At 42.3% G+C, this 18363-nt stretch overlaps 1 protein-coding gene across 1 annotated transcript in view; it reads right to left on the reverse strand.

Annotated features, from left to right (window-relative positions):
• LOC124723046 overlaps positions 1–18363 on the reverse strand; it is a 401647-nt gene that overhangs the window by 303396 nt on the left and 79888 nt on the right. Inside the window, exon 2 of the mRNA XM_047248226.1 lies at positions 16893–16955. The gene's annotated coding sequence lies outside the window, so the exon portion shown is untranslated. The remainder of the gene's footprint in view (positions 1–16892; positions 16956–18363) is intronic.

The raw sequence follows: 18363 nt of genomic DNA on the forward strand, positions 1-18363 counted from the left end.
ACAGGCGCGGTGTCGTTGGCGCTCTGGGATACAGCCGTTTCTGCACTGCCTCTGGTAGATCGAGTCCTTCAGTAGCGCCACGGTTTTCCTGGTCATCGTCGATGTAGCGTCCTTGTTGAGTTTCCTGTAGGCTGGGTCTTGCAGCAGAGAGCAGAAAAAGCGATCGAAACAGTAATTAAAAGTAAAAGTAAAGAAAAACTAACTGTTCTTGAATCTAAGTCTCAGAAAAATCTAAGTGTCGTATCAGATATTACAACAAGAAATAACCTCGTTGGTGACGATTTTGCAGAATGATGTGTTAATGAATCAGCAGTCGACATTCTTTTACACAGTGGCATTAATCAACACAGTAACGGTGATTTTTGTAATTCACGAAGATCGATAGGGGGTAAGACCGTGTATTTGAATAAAAATTTATTTTATCGCAAATTTTTAAATGGCGAACTTTGATTCATTACATAGTACACTCCTATTTTTCTGTGCACCATGTAAATTGTTCGGAGGTAATACAGCGATCGCTACTATTGATATTTAATATATGAGAAATATTTCTTGTATTTTATCTCATCATGAAAATTGACTTGAACTCAGAAATTTTGAGTTATTACTTTTAACAAGAAAAAAATCACTTGGAGCGGTAGAAAGCCATTTCGAATCGTATACTGAGAAAGATAAAAGGTACTGGCGCAATGTGCTGAAAGGGTGTTCGTAGTGGTGAAGAAGCTAACAAGTCGTGGGTTTCCCCTACGTGGACACGCTGAATAATTACAGTCATTAAATAACGGTCAATTTATAATATCTCTTAAACTTATAACTGAGTTCGACCATTTTCTCACAGATAATATTGAACAATATGGAAATCTGGGTGGCGACACACAAGTTACATACCTTTAACAATCTGTGATGAAATAATAGGGCACCTTCCTGAACGAATAAAAAGATTTAACATAAGTAATATAAAACAGGCCAAATATTTCTCTACAATAGTATATTTTACTGCGAATATTTCATACATTGATCAATGATCTTTCGCATTAAGATACGTGAACGAGAATGGTAAGCGTGTTGGACATTTCCTTCTATTTTTACCAAACCCGGGATACAAATCTGAAAACTTAGCTGAGGCCGTACTAAAAGACCATTCTACAAATTCCATTAATAATACTGACTGTAGAGGCCAGTCATACGGCAATGCAAGCAAATTGTCAGCAGCCTATATTGATTTGAAGGCACCCATTAAAGAACGAAATCCGAAAGCTCATTATGTGCCTTGTGTAGTGCATTCTTTGAATTTAGTCAGCACTAGTGCTGCAAGCTATTATTGGGAAGCATGTTCATTTTTCAGCCTAGTGCAAAACGTTTATAATTTATAAATGATACAGCGCAGGAATCAGTCGTCCTTTTTCTTTTTGCAGGTTTTCTTACGCAAATCCAGATTTCGGCTAGTTGTTCGGGCGTCAGTCATAGTTCTTTGAATACTACTCAAAGAACTGTGACTGATGCCTGAACAACAGGGAACTAACATGCATCGAGATTAAAAAATAATACATTGATAACGGCTAGGCACGAGGCGAAATCTGGATTTGCGTAATAAAACCTGCAGGAAAGAAAAGGACGACTGCTGTGCTCTATAATTTATAAATTACATAACAGTCGCTGAGTATATCCACTTTCCTAATGGAAGGTAACCTGACATCTATAATTTGTTCTCCGGCTCTACACAATACTGTGATTAACTTCTTTCTTTCCTGAAACCAAGAAGCAAACCAGTTTAAAGTTAATCAAAAACACGTTGATCAGCAATAGAGGAAGCACGTGTGGGTCTCAAGGAAAACTGGAAGATTGTTATCAATGCCCTCAGACATTTTACCAATAATACCCGTGAGAACATCAACAAAAGCAAAACGAGGATAATGGAATATAGTCTAACTGAATCAGGTGATGCTGTGGGAATTAGATTAGGAAATGATGCACTTAATGTAGTAGATGAGTTTTGCTATTTGGGGAGCAAAATAACTGATGATGGTCGAAGCAGAGAGGATATAAAATATAGATTGGCAATGGCAAGGAAAGCGTTTCTGAAGAAGAGAAATTTGTTAACATCGAGTACAGATTTACGTGTCAGGAAGTCGTTTCTGAAAGTATTTTTCTGGAGTGTGACAATGTATGGAAGTGAAACGTGGACGATAAATAGTTTAGGCAAGAAGAGAATAGAACCTTTCGAAATGTGGTGCTACAGAAGAATGCTGAAGATTAGATAGGTAGATCACATAACTAATGAGGAGGTACTGAATAGAATTGGGGAGAAGAGAAATTTGTGGCACAGCTTGACTAGAAGAAGGGATCGGTTGGTGGGACATGTTATGAAGCATCAAGGGATCATGAATTTAGTACTGGAGGGTAGCGTGGAGGATAAAAAACATAGAGGAAGAGCAAGAGATGAATACACTAAGCAGATTAAAAAGGATGTAGACTGCAGTAGGTACTGGGAGATGAAGAAGCTTGCACAGGATAGAGTAGCATGGAGAGCTGCATCAAACCAGTCTGTGGACTGAAGACTGCAACAACAACACCCGTGAGAAACCACTCGCGCGAAATGAGACTTCAAATTTACTGAATCAACTAAGGAGACTAAAAACAGTATTCATGAGGACAGTTTGGAAGGACATACTCCACAAAGTATGCCAGTTAGGAGGTGGTCGCCTTCGCTCTGAAGAATAGACGAGGTGTTCAACTTCTCCTCAGACAAGATAGAACGCAGGTATGGTCACAGCCTTTTAAGAGTCGAAAACAAGCGTTGTGCTGTACAATTTGTAAGTGCTTTACATAGAAACATCCTAAGAGCAATGTCAACATTCGGAAACATGGACTGAAACTACACCTTTAGTAGAAATTTTCTAATCTAGACTATTACATCACAAATCTCACGAGATTCCGCGAAATGTACACGTTCGCTTGGGACGAAGGTTCTACATCAGTTTTATATGACGCTTAGAGTTTTGCTGCCCGTTCATAAATAACGTTTGGTGAACTATTCTTCAGTTTACTGGAAACTGTGAAGGAGTCTAACATTGTTTTATAACTTCGCTTCCTCCTCAACAATTGAGCGTACAAGTTATCGAGTATTGGGAAAAATGTTTCAACTCTAAATCTCCCCGTACCATATAGAAGAACTTCTTCAGTGTTCGCATCTTCATCAAAATGAATTTGAGTTTCGTTGATCTTTCATAGGTGTATTTTGCTCCCCAAATATCAAAACTCATCTACTACATTAAGTGCCTCATTTCCTAATCTAATTCCCACAGCATCACCTGATTTAATTAGACTGTATTCCATTATCTTCGTTTTGCTTTTGTTTATGTTCTCACGGGTATTATTGGTAAAATGTGTGATGGATATTATGGAGAATCTATCCTGTGAAGCACTCCAAGTTCACGGGAACAAATCGAGGGCCAAAAATGCAGCAGACTCCTTGCCACTGCGTCATGACTCACGGATGTATTTTGGGTCGAAATTGGCACCAAGCGCCCTGTATACTCGCACTGAACCACCATTTGCTGAGGACAATACCAGTTCCTCGAAAAGTATCAGTTCCGTCTGCCACGATTGACACGGTTCTGAGAAAACCCCAATCAGTAGAGTCAGTGATCATCATGGAGCCTCTCCTTGAGGGAAACACGTTTGCTAAGTTATCCTGCATCCTAAAGGGGGCGGTGAACCTTATTCACCGACTCGGGAAACGTACAAGTATAAGAGGTGATCAAAAAGTTTCCGTTCAAAGGCCATACAGTCCAGAAACCGTATGCCAATCAACAAAATCACCGTGAACATTTAAGCAATCATTCCACCGACGCCCCACGTTGAAGGTAACCAATTGGAAAAACATGGCGGACCGCAGCATAAGTAAGTCCGTAACTGCCAGTTGCACAATACTCGTTCCACAGGAATCGTTAACCCTTCAAGACCTTTTTTGTGGGATCGAAGGAGTGATAATCGACTGGAGAAAAAATGTTCAAATGTGTGTGAAATCTTATGGGACTTAACTGCTGAGGTCATCAGTCCCTAACCTTACACACTACTTAACCCAAGTTATCCTAAGGACAAACACACACACCCATGCCCGAGGGAGGATTCGAACCACCGCCGGGACCAGCCGCACAGTCCTTGACTGCAGCGCCCTCGACCGCTCGGCTAAACCCACGCGGCGACTGGAGAGAGATCATGACTATAGGACGAGTGCTCCAGTGTCTCCCACCTCAGTTGGCGTAACTTCTGCTTTACGATATTTGCGATGTGTGGACGTACGTTATCATAAAGCAGCAGCACTCCTTGGCACACCATTCCACAACGGTAGTTGCCGACGGACATGCTACCCCATACATTCTTTTTTCTCTGACTTATGTCTATCTAAACTGTCCTCCAGCAGCCAAGAAAAGACTAACAGCACGTTGGTCCTGTTTGGAAGCATTTGTTAATAACACGCTACCGCACACACTTCGGAAAGAACGAATGACATACTAATACTTTGCCTACACGTCGGTACTTATATACCTGCCTCGGAGTCGCGCTATGTTGCATATATGCTGCAGCAACGCCCTCAAACGGAAGATTTTTGACCACCCCTAGTATATTTAAACTGAACTGCATTTAAAAAAGAATTTAACCGTGACGTGTTGTGAATTTCATCATACTGAATGAGTGTTTTACGGGCCAAAATCCAGTTTACAGATACTCCAGTATGTAGATGACGTTTTATTCATCGTCGCACAGTGCGCTCAGTATCGCCATACCCTACCCTGGCTTCCGACGCAGTCAGCTTCCCTTCCCCCACAAGGGTAATGACGCGGTCATGAATAGCCTATTGAGGATGAGGCATGGTGCATGAATAATGCGACTAGAATGAAAGCGGTGTCGTACAGGTATTTGACATTGCTCTTGAACTGTCTTTGGCTATTATAGAACAGATGTGACGCCTGCAGACCTTACTCTCCCCGACAGCCTGTTAATCTATTACTGTGTAATATCAATGAAACTCTGTGAATGGTTCTTTCGTATTATGTCAAATAGGGGTTTTAAGTATAAGTTTGCGGGTCCAGAGTGGTTATTCTCCTACAAAAGGGGTTCTCATTGATTTATAGGCATGATTCCGTCGTATAATGCATGAGAAATTAGTCACACCACCGAAATGTGTTCCATATAATACAGTGGAAGGCTTCATACAAAACAAATTGTTGAAACAAAATAATGTCTCTTATGGCGAAAAAAATACACACTGATTCTAAAATAAGACTCTTTACATATAAGGCCGCACGCTGTTTAATTACGAAATTATATCTATTAACATTTAACAGTCAAATAGAGGAAATTTCTTTCAAAAATATTCTATATGACTGTAGTGCCACGCGTAGGAAAGATTACTTTTATTCAGTTAACATTCACTATATCTATGGATAGTCAAATTCCAGCTCATTAAATTTGTCGAAAACATTTTATGCCTTCTTAGGATACATCTCGAATGTGAAAAGACAATGTCTTGTAATTTTTAAAAATTTCCTCGTTCGCATGTTCCTAAGGTAAATAGAAAGATTAGGCCGTTCTGAATTCGGTTCACGTTAATGCTGCAACAGACTTCAGCTCTGGCTGCAATTTCCGCCGGCATATTTACGTGCTATCAAGTGTACGTTGCCCAATAATTCCTCAGGTAACCTGACCTAAGTACTGTGTATCACAGTTAACGTACAACTAACACTGCCGAAAAAATAAACCTGAGGTTTAACCGTGCATTACTGGATGCAAACTTGAGCACGAAGCGTGAACGGGGCCTTACAGTAGCCAATGCAAGTACCACGAGTGAAAATGGGACATGCCGTCGACATTTGCACTGCTGTGCAGATTTTTCAGTGCAGTATAGATAAGAAACTACCTGGAGGTGAGAAGTGAAACGAAATGCAATTTCTCACCAACGAGACAATGGAGACCATGAGTCGCGTGTACCTAAATATCCTCGAAATGTCCCCAAGAACCACCAGAATTTTGTGAGTGGAGCTAAGTTCATCCGGTATGCTGCAAGAGATACGATTATGACCAAAACACAAGACGTTGACCATGATACGAATAACTGACGCTTCATACTGCTTGGTTACCGCTCCCGTTATCAACGTCTTTCTTCCTCATATACATGACATTTCAAATTTACATCTACAATCGTCTGGGGATGTAAAAGGTATCTTGAAGAACAAAATGAGAATACGAACCAGTGACCGGATACGTCATCCAACGACACTACAGAGCACTGAAGTTAAAGGCTCCAGCGCCTCTGTATATGTTTTATGTAACTTTCAGGGATGGTGAAGAAGGATAAATGAATCAATTTGAGATAAGGATCCCGGTATAGAAACGAACGAGTCGAAAGTTATAAATGAAAATCTTTCAGATACGTCTGTCAGTGCAATATACACTACTGGCCACTAAAATTGCTACACCAAGAAGAAATGCAGATGATAAACGAGTATTCATTGGACAAATATATTATACTAGAACTGACATGTGATTACATTTTCACGCAATTTGGGTGCATCGATCCTGAGAAATCAGTACCCAGAACAACCGCCTCTGGCCGTAATAACAACCTTGATACGCCTGGGCATTGAGTCAAACACAGCTTGAATGGCGTGTACAGGTACAGCTGCCTATGCAGATTCAGCACGATACCACAGTTCATTAAGAATAGTGACTGGCGTATTGTGACGAGCCAGTTGCTCGGCCACCATTGACCAGACGCTTTCAATTGGTGAGAGATCTGGAGAATGTGCTGGCCAGGGCAGTAGCCGAACATTTTCTGTACTCAGAAAGGCCCGTACAGGACCTGCAACATGCAGTCGTGCATTATCCTGCTGAAATGTAGGGTTTCACAGGAATCGAATGAAGGGTAGAGCCACGGGTCGTAACACATCTGAAATGTAACGTCAACTGTTCAAAGTGCCGTCAATGTGAACAAGAGGTGACCGAGACGTGTAACCAATGGCACTCCATACCATCACGCCGGGAGATACGCCAGTATGGCGATGACGAATACACGCTTCCAATGTGCGTTCACCGCGATGTCGCCAAACACGGATGCGACCATCATGATGCTGTAAACAGAACCTGGATTCATCCGAAAAAAGTGACGTTTGGCCATTCGTGCACCCAGGTTAGTTGTTGAGTACACCATCGCAGGTGCTCCTGTCTGCGATGCAGCGTCAAGGGTAACCGGAACCATGGTCTCCGAGCTGATAGTCCATGCTGCTGCAGACGTCGTCGAACTGTTCGTGCAGATGGTTGTTGTCTTGCAAACGTCCCCATCTGTTGGCTCATGGATCGAAACGTGGCTGCACGATCCGTTACAGCCATGCGGATAAGATCCCTGTCATCTCGACCGCTAGTGATACAAGGCCGTTGGGATCCAGCACGGCGTTCCGTATTACCCTCCTGAACTCACCGATTCCATATTCTGCTAACAGTCATTGGTACTCGACCAACGCGAGCAGCAATGTCGCGATACGATAAACCGCAATCGCGATAGGCTACAATCCGAACTTTATCAAAGCCAGAAACGTGATGGTACGTATTTCTCCTCCTTACTCGAGGCATCACAACAACGATTCACCAGGCAACGCCGGTCAACTGCTGTTTGTGCATGAGAAATCGGTTGGAAACTTTCCTCATGTCAGCACGTTGTAGGTGTCGCCACCGGCGCCAACCTTGTGTGAATGATCTGAAAATCAATCACTTACATGTCACAGCATCTTCTTCCTGTCGGTTAAATTTCGCGTGTGTAGCACGACATCTTCGTGGTGTAGCAATTTTAATGGCCAGTAGTGTATCTACCGGTACTTTTCTTGTTAGGACTTCATGGGATTTCTGTCGTCAGTCCTGTCTACCGACGAAGCAACCTTTACCAGAACTGCCATCATCGGTCGTCATACTCGGCATCTGTGGGCTGCAGAGAATCCTCGGTGAATGGTTGACGCGTCTCATCAGCAGCGGTTCAGCATCAAAGTGAGTGCAGGGCTCTTGACGACCACATGCTCGGACCGGTTATTATTTCGCAACGCCTACACGGAGGAACGTATCTGGACTTCCTGCGGAACACTCTGCCTGCAACTATCGAGCGTGTAGGTTTCATTCGTCTGCAGGTTGTGGCTCACGTTGCCACCAACGAAACCTGTCACTTGGGTTTTGAGGCCATTCTCAGTTCATATGAGCAGCTGGAAGTGGTTGTGAGGGCTGCTGGCCTCACGAACGGGGTGCAAGTAGAGCTCGCAATATGAAGCATCGTTCCCACAGTCGATTGGGGCCCTCCGGCCTGGAGCCGAGTGGAGGGTCTCAAACAAAGCGTTTGTACTCTGACGATCTTGGCAGCAGATTTCTGGATCTACGTTATGGAATGGTGAAATGTAGCACTTCTTTTTATAGGTCAGAGGTGCACTACACAAAGGAAGCAGCCACTTGGGTAGCAGAGCGCTTGTGGAGTGAATGTGTGTTGTTGCTGTTTTTCCTTTTTTTTTAGGTTAGACAGTCGTTTGAGATCCTCTGGTGCACACTCGCCAGACGACTCGCAGATAACGAAAGCAGACCACTTTCAGAGTGGGCCGTGGGCTTGCTGAAACCCGAAATAGAAAGCTCTGAGATGTTTAGCAGTTCATGGAACACTGATCGAAATGACAGATGAGACGGTACAGGTTGCAGTGTGTTCATTACAGTTGACAATACTTCTTCCTCTATTGAGGTCAAGTATGAGTGTGACAGTGAAGTTACCTGGTCATGTATAACAGGTCTAAGTGGGATCAAGTTATTTTTTTTTATGTTCTGCCAGCCAGTCAATTCTTCTTTGACGGTTTTAGGGTCATTGAAAGAAAGTCTAAGGACACTAGCGTGGGAATACTCACATCATGCGATAGTAGCTGGAGACGACTTTAACCTACCGAGTATACACTGGGACATCTATGGAATCACTGTAGTGGATGCAGACAGACAGTCTTGAGATGTGCTTTTGATCATGTTTTCCGAAAAATGTCTTGAGAAGCTAGTGTGGAGCCCCACATGAAATGGAACTATCTTAGACCTTATAGCTACAAATAGGCTGGACATTGTCGATGGCGTCAGTATAGAGACGGGAGTTAGTGATCAAAATGTCGTTATAGCGACCATGGTTACTGAAGTTAATAAATCAGTCAAGAAGGCTAGGAGGATATATCTGCTAGAAAGAGCAGATACGCAGTAGCTAGCATCACAATTAGACATTGAACTGAGACCATTTAGTTCCAGTACGATGGACGAAGAGAGATTATCGATAAAGTTTAAACAGACTATAAATCGTGGTCTGGAGAACTATGTGCCTAATAAGTGGATTATAGACGGAAAAGGCGAACCGCCTACAAAAATATCGATGCGCAAAGCTTATAACTACCATCGTGAAACCTTTGCAAAGAAACCCGAGAAAATTATGCCCTTCGAGAGGGCACGGCCGACTTCCCTCACCATCCTTCCCTAATCCCATGGGACCGATGACCTCGCTGTTTGGTCCCCTACCCCAGATCAACCAACCGATCAATCCGAGGAAATTCTGGTCCTACGCAAAATCACTAAAAGGATCTAGCGTTTCTGTCCAGTCAGTCTTTGGCCAGTCTGGAATGGCAATACAAGATAGCAGAAGTAAAGCCCAAGTTTTAAATTTTGTATTTAAGAAATTGTTCGCGCAGTAGGAGCATTTAAATATTCTGTCGTTTGAACGGTACACACACTTCCGTTAGGAGAAAACAGTAATAAGCTTCCCTGGTGTAGAAAATGACTGAAACAGTTGAAAGCAAATAAGTCGCCAGGACCTGATAGAATCGGTCTTACAATGGGTTCTCTACAGTGCTGACCACTCACTCAAGTTGCATTTATCGCGTATTTCTCGCCCAGCCAAAAGTCCGAACTAACTCAAAAAAACACACGTGACTCGTGTACTTATAATAGCGGTTGGCTTTAGAGTTCTTTAACATATTCTCAGTTAGAATATGAAGAATTTCCTTGAAAGGGGAAAGTTTTTTTTCACGCATCGGCACCATCTTAGAAGGAATCGCTCGTGTGAAACTCAGCTTGCTCTGAAGCTTCCTGGCAGATTAAAACTGTGTGCCGGACCTAGACTCGAACTCGGGACCTTTGCCTTACGCGGGCAAGTGCTCTACCAACTGAGCTACCCAAGCACGACTCACGCCCTGTCCAGGCAGCTTTACTTCCGCCAGTACCTCGTCCCCTACTTTCCAAACTTCACAGAAGTTCCCCTGCGAACCTTGCTCTTTTCTCACATGACATCCTTCGAACTGTGGATGAAGAGCAACAGGCAGATTCCATATTCCTAGATTTCGGTAAAGTATTCTTATATCTCGCGAAGAGATCATGAGAATAAAATCAGAGGGATTAGAGCCCACACAGAGGCATACCGACTCACGACTCACGCCCTGTCCAGACAGCTTTACTTCCGCCAGTATCTCGTCCCCTACTTTCCAAACTTCACAGAAGTTCTCCTGCGAACCTTGCTCTTTTCTCACATGACATCCTTCGAACTGTGGATGAAGAGCAACGGGCAGATTCCATATTCCTAGATTTCCGTAAAGTATTCGTATATCTCGCAAAGAGACCATGAGAATAAAATCAGAGGGATTAGAGCCCACACAGAGGCATACCGACAATCCTTCTTTCCACGAACAATACGAGACTGGAATAAAAGGGAGAATCGTCAGGTGGCTTGTGGAGTATGGATGTAGATGTAGATGTAGATATTTGACATGGTGATACACTGCCGGCTTTTGAGGAAGGTACAAGCATACGGAATAGGTTTACAGATATGTGAGCGGCTGGAAGACTTCTTAAGTAACAAAACCCACTATGCTGTCTACGACGGCGAGTGTTCATCAGAGAGGTGAGTACCGTTTAGGAGTCCCCCAGGGAAGTCTGATAGGACCGGTGTTATTGTCTGTATACATACATGATCTGGCGGACATGGTAAGTATACTGACAATGCTGTGGTTTGCGGAAAGCGTCGAAGTTGAGTGACTGTAGGATGCAAGATGAATTAGACAAAATTTCTATTTGGTGTGATGAATGGCAACTAGTTCTATAGGTAAAAAGATATACCTGAGAAGGATAAACAAATCCATTATGTTCGAATACAGCAATAGTTGTGTACTGGCTCTGAGCACTATGGGACTTAACATCTATGGTCATCAGTCCCCTAGAACTTAGAACTACTTAAACCTAACTAACCTAATGACAGCACACAACACCCAGTCATCACGAGGCAGAGAAAATCCCTGACCCCCCCGGGAATCGAACCCGGGAACCCGGGCGTGGGTAGCGAGAACGCTACCGCACGACCACGAGCTGTGGACAGTTGTGTACTGCTTGAGACAGTCACGTCGCTTGAATATCTTGGCGAAACGTTTCGAAGCAGTATGAAATGGAATCAATATGAAAGTCTTGTAGTACAGAAGACGAATTGTCGACTTCGGTTTATTAGGCAAATTTTAAAAAAAGCTGGTCTTCTGTAAAGGACACATCACATAGGACACTAGTGCGACCAGTTGTTGAATACTGTTCGAGTGTTTGGGATCCGCAGCAAGTCGGATGAAAGGATGATATTGAAGCAATTCAGAGGCGGGCGACTAGGTTGTTACTGGAAGGTTCGAGCTACGCGCAGGTATTACCGAGATGCTTCGAAAACTCGAATGGGAATCACTAGACGAAAGGCGACGTTCTTTTCGAGGATCACTATCCAGAAAAATTAGAGAACCGGCATTTGAGGTTGACTGTAGAACTATTCTTCTGCCACCAACGTACACGTCATGTAGGGACCATTACGATAAGATTAGAGAGATTACGTCTGGTACAGTCGCTTTTCCTTCCCTCTGTCTGCGAGTGGCACAGGAAAGGAAATGACTAGTAATGGTACAGGTTTCCCTCCACCATGCACCATACGGTGGCTTGAGGAAAATGTATGTAGTTGTATATGTAGATGTGGTGATGTGAAAGTAACGCAATGTGGATAGATTTCTGGTGAATCTTGCCCCTTCTGACCCAGACATCGGCGGGAACATGTGAGGTAAAATCATTGTCTGGAGGAGTAGGCGCGAGAAGTGCACACAGGACATCCTGGCACCGCAACCCGGTTTTCAGAGAACATCGAGTGTATTCTATGTACAAGCCTGTAGTGGCTATTGTAAGCTGTTATGAGTAGGGTGGACCTATAGGTACGGAGGGACTAGAACTACGAGACAGTAGAGTATTCATTAACGGCACAGCTTGTGACATTCAGGACCAACCTTTCAGCTTAGAGCTACCTTAACAGGAGCCACAGTTGCACCGGCCTGACAAACCCCTAGAAGTGCTCAGAATCTAAATGTAACCCACTCCATAATCTACCCCAACAATATCCTGGAGGCTGACCTTCTCCTGTCCTTGGACGAGCTAATAGCAACTCAGAAAGGACATACTAGTGCGGAGAACATGCTCCTGCACGTGCAGCAGCATCACACTGATAAACACTGTAGATAAAAGGGCTTGGACTTAAGGTACAGTTGTAATCGTAACTTTTTCTGTGCAACCTATGACTATTTAAGGTGGATATCCACTCACCCACCATAATATTCTCTGCATTCGATACAAAACAGAATGGATCAATCATAGGAAGTAGTAATTACTTAAGTACACAGCTACTGAACGTTGTGGTTCACGCTGACCTAGTACAAGGGAAACTTGACTGGAATGTATGCATAAGGTGAGACATTTACGATTGTTTTCGAAAAAATCTGGAAAACCACAAGTAAAATTAAAAAACGATTGCAATGAAAGTTCTTCATCTCAAAAGGGGACATCCAGTGACCCCACTGTCCTACCCCCTGGAGGTGGGAGAGGCTCGGCTTTGACATCCTAAATAGGAGCTTCAAGTTTTTATTGTGAATTCAATTCCTCTGGGAGCAAATAGGAAAACTTTGTATTTAACAGTTTTTTATTGCGTGACAGACGGTACTGTAATCGAAAAAAATCAATATGGGTTGAAAACTTTGAAATATGATAGACAAATGTTTGAAATGGTGATCCTGATAGTGAGAGGCTAGATGACTCCAACAATGCACCCCGGTGCTGAGAGTCAAGTGGACTCATCTAAAACAAGCACGCCGATGGTGAGAGGCAAGGGGACCCACATTAAAAAAGCAACCCGAAGCGAACGAAGTAACTATGTCCACGTCGTTGCGCCTGCGTAACGCTAAAAGTAGTTTAAATTCGTTGATAAACAAAGCAATGACTTTTTCTAACTCCTTTCCATCTCAACGATATCTGTGAAAGAAATTACACAAATAATGTAGACAAAGCTACGTATTATATTTTGGAGAATCATGTGTATCTGCTACAAGAAACTGGTTTACAATTAAATGTTTTAAGGTAACTGTCTTTCTAAACTCCTAGGATCCAAGCCTCATGTGTATTTATTATCGTTGAATGGGCACAAGTAAAAAAAAAATTAAGTATGGAAGTTAAGTATTTTTTCCCTAACAATCCTAAACTGCAATAAGAAAGGGGAGTTCCTATTTATAATTTCATATCTGACGCCCTCTCACCCCGTGGGAGTAGGGCAGGAGTGTCGAGTTTGCTATCAGTGGCTGCCCCCTCCGAGACAACCAATTTTTATTATAATCTCTCTTTAATCTCAGCTCTATGTTTCCAGATACTTCCTAAAGGAATTCTAAATGCTTTACTCATATGTAAGAATTTGCCTGTGTCACAAGTCATTTCCAGGGCCATTGCCAATTGGTGATCTGCTGGAGCACTTCTTCCAAAGAGGAGACGCGTGTTGCACCATTACTTCTTTTTACTTAGCGTTGCTGAGTTAACGAGAGACGTCACCACGATCTGATGGAAGAAGTGTCAGGTAAACGGGAGAGACAGGAGCTACCAAGGCATTCTGTGGCAAGAAGCTGCGGATGGTCATGGCTGACGCAGCAAGATTCATCGCCCCAGACAACACCGTATGCAGTGTTACCAGACATCTGGGCCACACTTCCGCCGTGAGGGCTGAACACTACTGATGCAACAGAAGTACGGAAGCCAGGATGTAGCAACGCAACCGGCTTTACCACATGGCCTAGACCGGCATCAGGCTCCTCCCTGTCCTCCGTGACATGGAGTGCTAGCCTGGAGAAACATTGGTGGTTGAAACAACCATAAATCCAGTCCATTTGAACCAGTCAGTATCAGTGCTAGCCTGGAGAACCATTGGTGGGTGAAACAACCATGAATACAGTCCACTTGAACCAGTCAGTATCAGTCATCGTCTGCAGTTAGCTAGGAGAAGTACTCGTAGCCAGTCACCATCCTGCGATGTGTCATCTGGCTGTCCTTACTGGACACCACCTCCATTAGCTGTTATAGGATGTGACTAGACCTTGATGGTTCATGGAGTCTAACTGGTGCCCTCCAGCTGGGGGCCATGTACTGGCTGACTACTGATGGCTATGAGAGAGCTGATCAGCTGTCTTGCGTAGGCGTACTCTACTATTGCTGGCTTGCCTTGTGCGGGCACACTCTACTTCTGCTAAGAACCTTCACTGCTGCCCACGTTCGGGTCAGTAGTTGAACCCTTCCCGCTCACTACATCGAGCCCCAAAGCAACCGTACAAGCCTGCCTCCAGCCTGGACTGACTTCGCATTTCTCCTCCTGCCGAAGTACACTGAACTCGCGTTCGGGAGGACGACTGTTCAAACTCGCGTCCGGCCATCCTGAATTAGGTTTTCCATGATTTCGCCAAATCGCTTCAGGCAAATGCTGGGATGGTTCCTTCGAAAGGGCACGGCGGACTTCCTTCCCCATCTTTCCGTAATCCATTGTAACCGATGACCTCACTGTTTGGTCCCCTCCCCTAAATCAACAAACCAGCCAACCAACCAACTAAACTGACGAAGTGCTGACAGCATGATTCTGCCTCGCAACCGAGTAGTAGTGCTGTAAGCTGCCTGCGAAACCTGCAGAGACTGTAGTGAAACATAACAGAGATCTAAGTGGTTTTTGAGTCTGAGTAAATGCGAACAGAAAGCTAGAGGCCTGGAATTGGTTTCTGCTAGGTAGGTGCGGAGAGGGTCTGCGGACAATGACAAGATTAGCGCGAGAGACTGACTAGGTTTTACCGGCAACGCGATTACAGGTGGTCGCAGGACAGTCACGATAGACTGCAGATAGTTCACCCCTAACGTACACGGCTGGCTAACAGCAGATACAAGTAGTATTTACTTCAGTAACATGAAATGAGGCTAGGAAGTAAATAAAAGAGCATCAAGTCACTCAAGAGAGTGCAATATGTTGTATTTAAAACTGTCAACTGCAATCATAAACATGCCTATAATTAAACCATTCATTCCACCACAAACGTTTACACTTACTGAGTGATAAATAATGTTATTATACACGAAAAACGATATGACCGGTAATGGCATTGCACAATAGCCATCATCAAGACAAACAACGAATATTACATCGTTGTTGTCATACATTCTATAATATTAATTTTATATGTCTAAGTATGTCGAACCATAGCGTTCTCCACATTTACACTGATAAAATGAAGCAGTGTGCGCTTACTAGGGACTCGATTTAATAAACTATGATCAGTGCTGATTATAATATAAATCAGCGTGAAGAAGAAGCGCAAATATGTCAATATTAATTAAATATGTAATTAAAAATGATAATAATTGGTGTCAGGAGACACATCATGAGATGCCCTGTCAATTAGAATATTTATTTTAGTTATAGAATAACTAGTGTAGGAATGGTGTTCCGTTTATATATCTGTCAAAGTGATGTACAAATTATATAACTTGACGGGGAGCTGCTCAAGCTCTCATTGCCTGAAGTGACATGACGCTGGTTGATATATGTGGTGGAAAGTGTGCTCTTGGGAACAGGATGGACGGAGAAGACAGATCAGCTCTGTACATCGATCGAGAAGGAGAGACGCTAGTTTTCTACCATCGGAGAGTACAGCAGACAGGTGTGATTGAATTTATGAAGAGACACTTTGGATAGATTATCGCATCTAAGTTACTGGCATCTAAGAATGCAGGCACAGAAACTTATGTATTGAGTACTCATCGTGGCATGATTTGTGTGGGGATTTGTGGTCTTTCCACTAGATGATTCATAGGCTCTGATACATTTCAATAATTAACCTTATTTATTTATAAAACTCTTTGTAGGACCACCATTCGGTAGGAATTTGACCCTTACTGCATACACTATCTGTTATTAAAAGTTACACCTACTCTGTTTCCTATGTTCTTTAAAAATATTTCCCTGTTTGTTTGTGTTCAGTAGTTTTCAATTCGCATAACTTGGCTACCCTCACTTATATGACTGCAGGATCACCTTTTAATAAAATACTTTACTAATTCAGCAACATGTCAAAAAACAGAGGGTGCACGGGTTGTTCCGAAGACATTTACCAACCAAGCTTTAATTAGAATCCTACATTTGCTCCTCTGTCTCATCACTGCAAGCCATAGCAGAGTAGCGTTCTGTCACCCCATTCCAATACTCGCCGTTAAATGAAAGTACCTTCGTACACTGCCTGATATCACATGCACACGATTTGCATTATTACACATTAACTTTCCTGGAAATTGCAGTACTAATATCGATAGGGGTAAATGAAAAGAATTTTGTAGGCACATTCTGCAGCATTATGTAAGATGGTTTGAGGAATGGGTGATCACATAATGCACATAAAATGCTAGAATTATGATTTAATAAAAAATATCCTTATTTAAGATTCCTTACATAAATTTAATAAACATGTTTGTTAATAAATACTTACTTTTTGGAAACTGGAAGTGCTGGGTGTAGAAATGTCTCTTTTTCCTTTTGCCGTCTTGTGTACCTATGAACAGAGAACACAGTAGCATTCGTCAGCGAGTTGGCTAGTTCATCCATGTGTGACACAGTAGGTTGACACTCACAGTCCTATATTGTGTGCACCCTTGTCTCAGGTATTAAGGTCTATTCAAAATTTTTGCTAATTTTCTTTTCGAAATTCCGTTGTTAAGGTTCTTACATTAAACACACATTATACAAATTACCAAAATTGTAGGAACAAAAACATCCCACAAAACATTGTTATTCAAATCATTCAGTTTGTTGTTCTGACTGCAATGAACTAACTAGTTTCGTCGGAAATGATGGCCATCAGAAGTTATTTCAAGTATAGAATTTCATAAATCTTACCATAGGGAAAATCTTATGAGCTAATAAGTAAAATCGAATGGAAAGACCAGTTTGAAATTAAGAGCTAATTTTTCTCTTTTCAATAACGTGTTCATATTAGCCATAATTTAATTAGTTCAGAAGATATTGTTAGTTAAAATTTTCTCCTGGTCCAAAGTTACAGTTCCAACTACGGCCAAACGACTGTAAAATTTCGGACTCTGTTGATGTACTTTTGAAGCTTGGTTTTTCTGAATCTATAAACACCAATGTTAATAAGCAATGGTCCTTAATTAAACACCACTACATTTTCAATAACTAAATTTTAACATACAAAATGGGTCCCATGGTCATAAACCTAGGATTTCCATTGTGTGGGTAAAAAATTAGAACTGCATACTTTATTAGCTGCTGCTCATGAAAAATAATATGCAAACAAAATATAGTGAAAAAATCATTAGCCAATAAAAGATGAAATTTCCTACTTTTATAACTTATAGACTTTTATGAATTAAAGAAGCTGAACAATATGCTAGAGTAAGGCTTTATAAGACCGAAGTTCACGCCATTACTTCATACTTCACTGATGGTTGGTTGTTACCTGCTGCATACAGTGCTAATCTTGCCTCTGTATTTGTTTAGTTTATGCTTGGGACATATTTGTGCTAAAATTTAGGTTTGTTTAATAAATAATGTGTAGATATACTTTATATGCAAGTGCTGTATCCGTTAAAACGTGTGGTTTCAGTTTAGCTGAGGAATGTTGGTGATTATAGTAACTGTTGTGTGTCATATTTACTAAATGGCGTGTGAAGCAACTTTTGATCACTTCATCTGTACTCTGTGCTCTTTTACTTTCTGACAAGATAAGACGTATTAAGCTCCGCGTATGTCTATACTAACTACCTGTTCGCAAACATTAGACACTGTAAGAGACCTGCTCATCACCATCAGTATCCTAAGAACTGACAGAAGATTGATAAACTTACAATTTTCAATTTAAACAGAAACTTATGGCTTAAGCTTAAGGATAGATCCAACATCAACAGTTGCAGATGGTGATTAAGCGAAACTGCGCAACTACT

Source organism: Schistocerca piceifrons, chromosome X (assembly GCF_021461385.2).
Source record: "Schistocerca piceifrons isolate TAMUIC-IGC-003096 chromosome X, iqSchPice1.1, whole genome shotgun sequence".
Classification (NCBI taxonomy): domain Eukaryota; kingdom Metazoa; phylum Arthropoda; class Insecta; order Orthoptera; family Acrididae; genus Schistocerca; species Schistocerca piceifrons.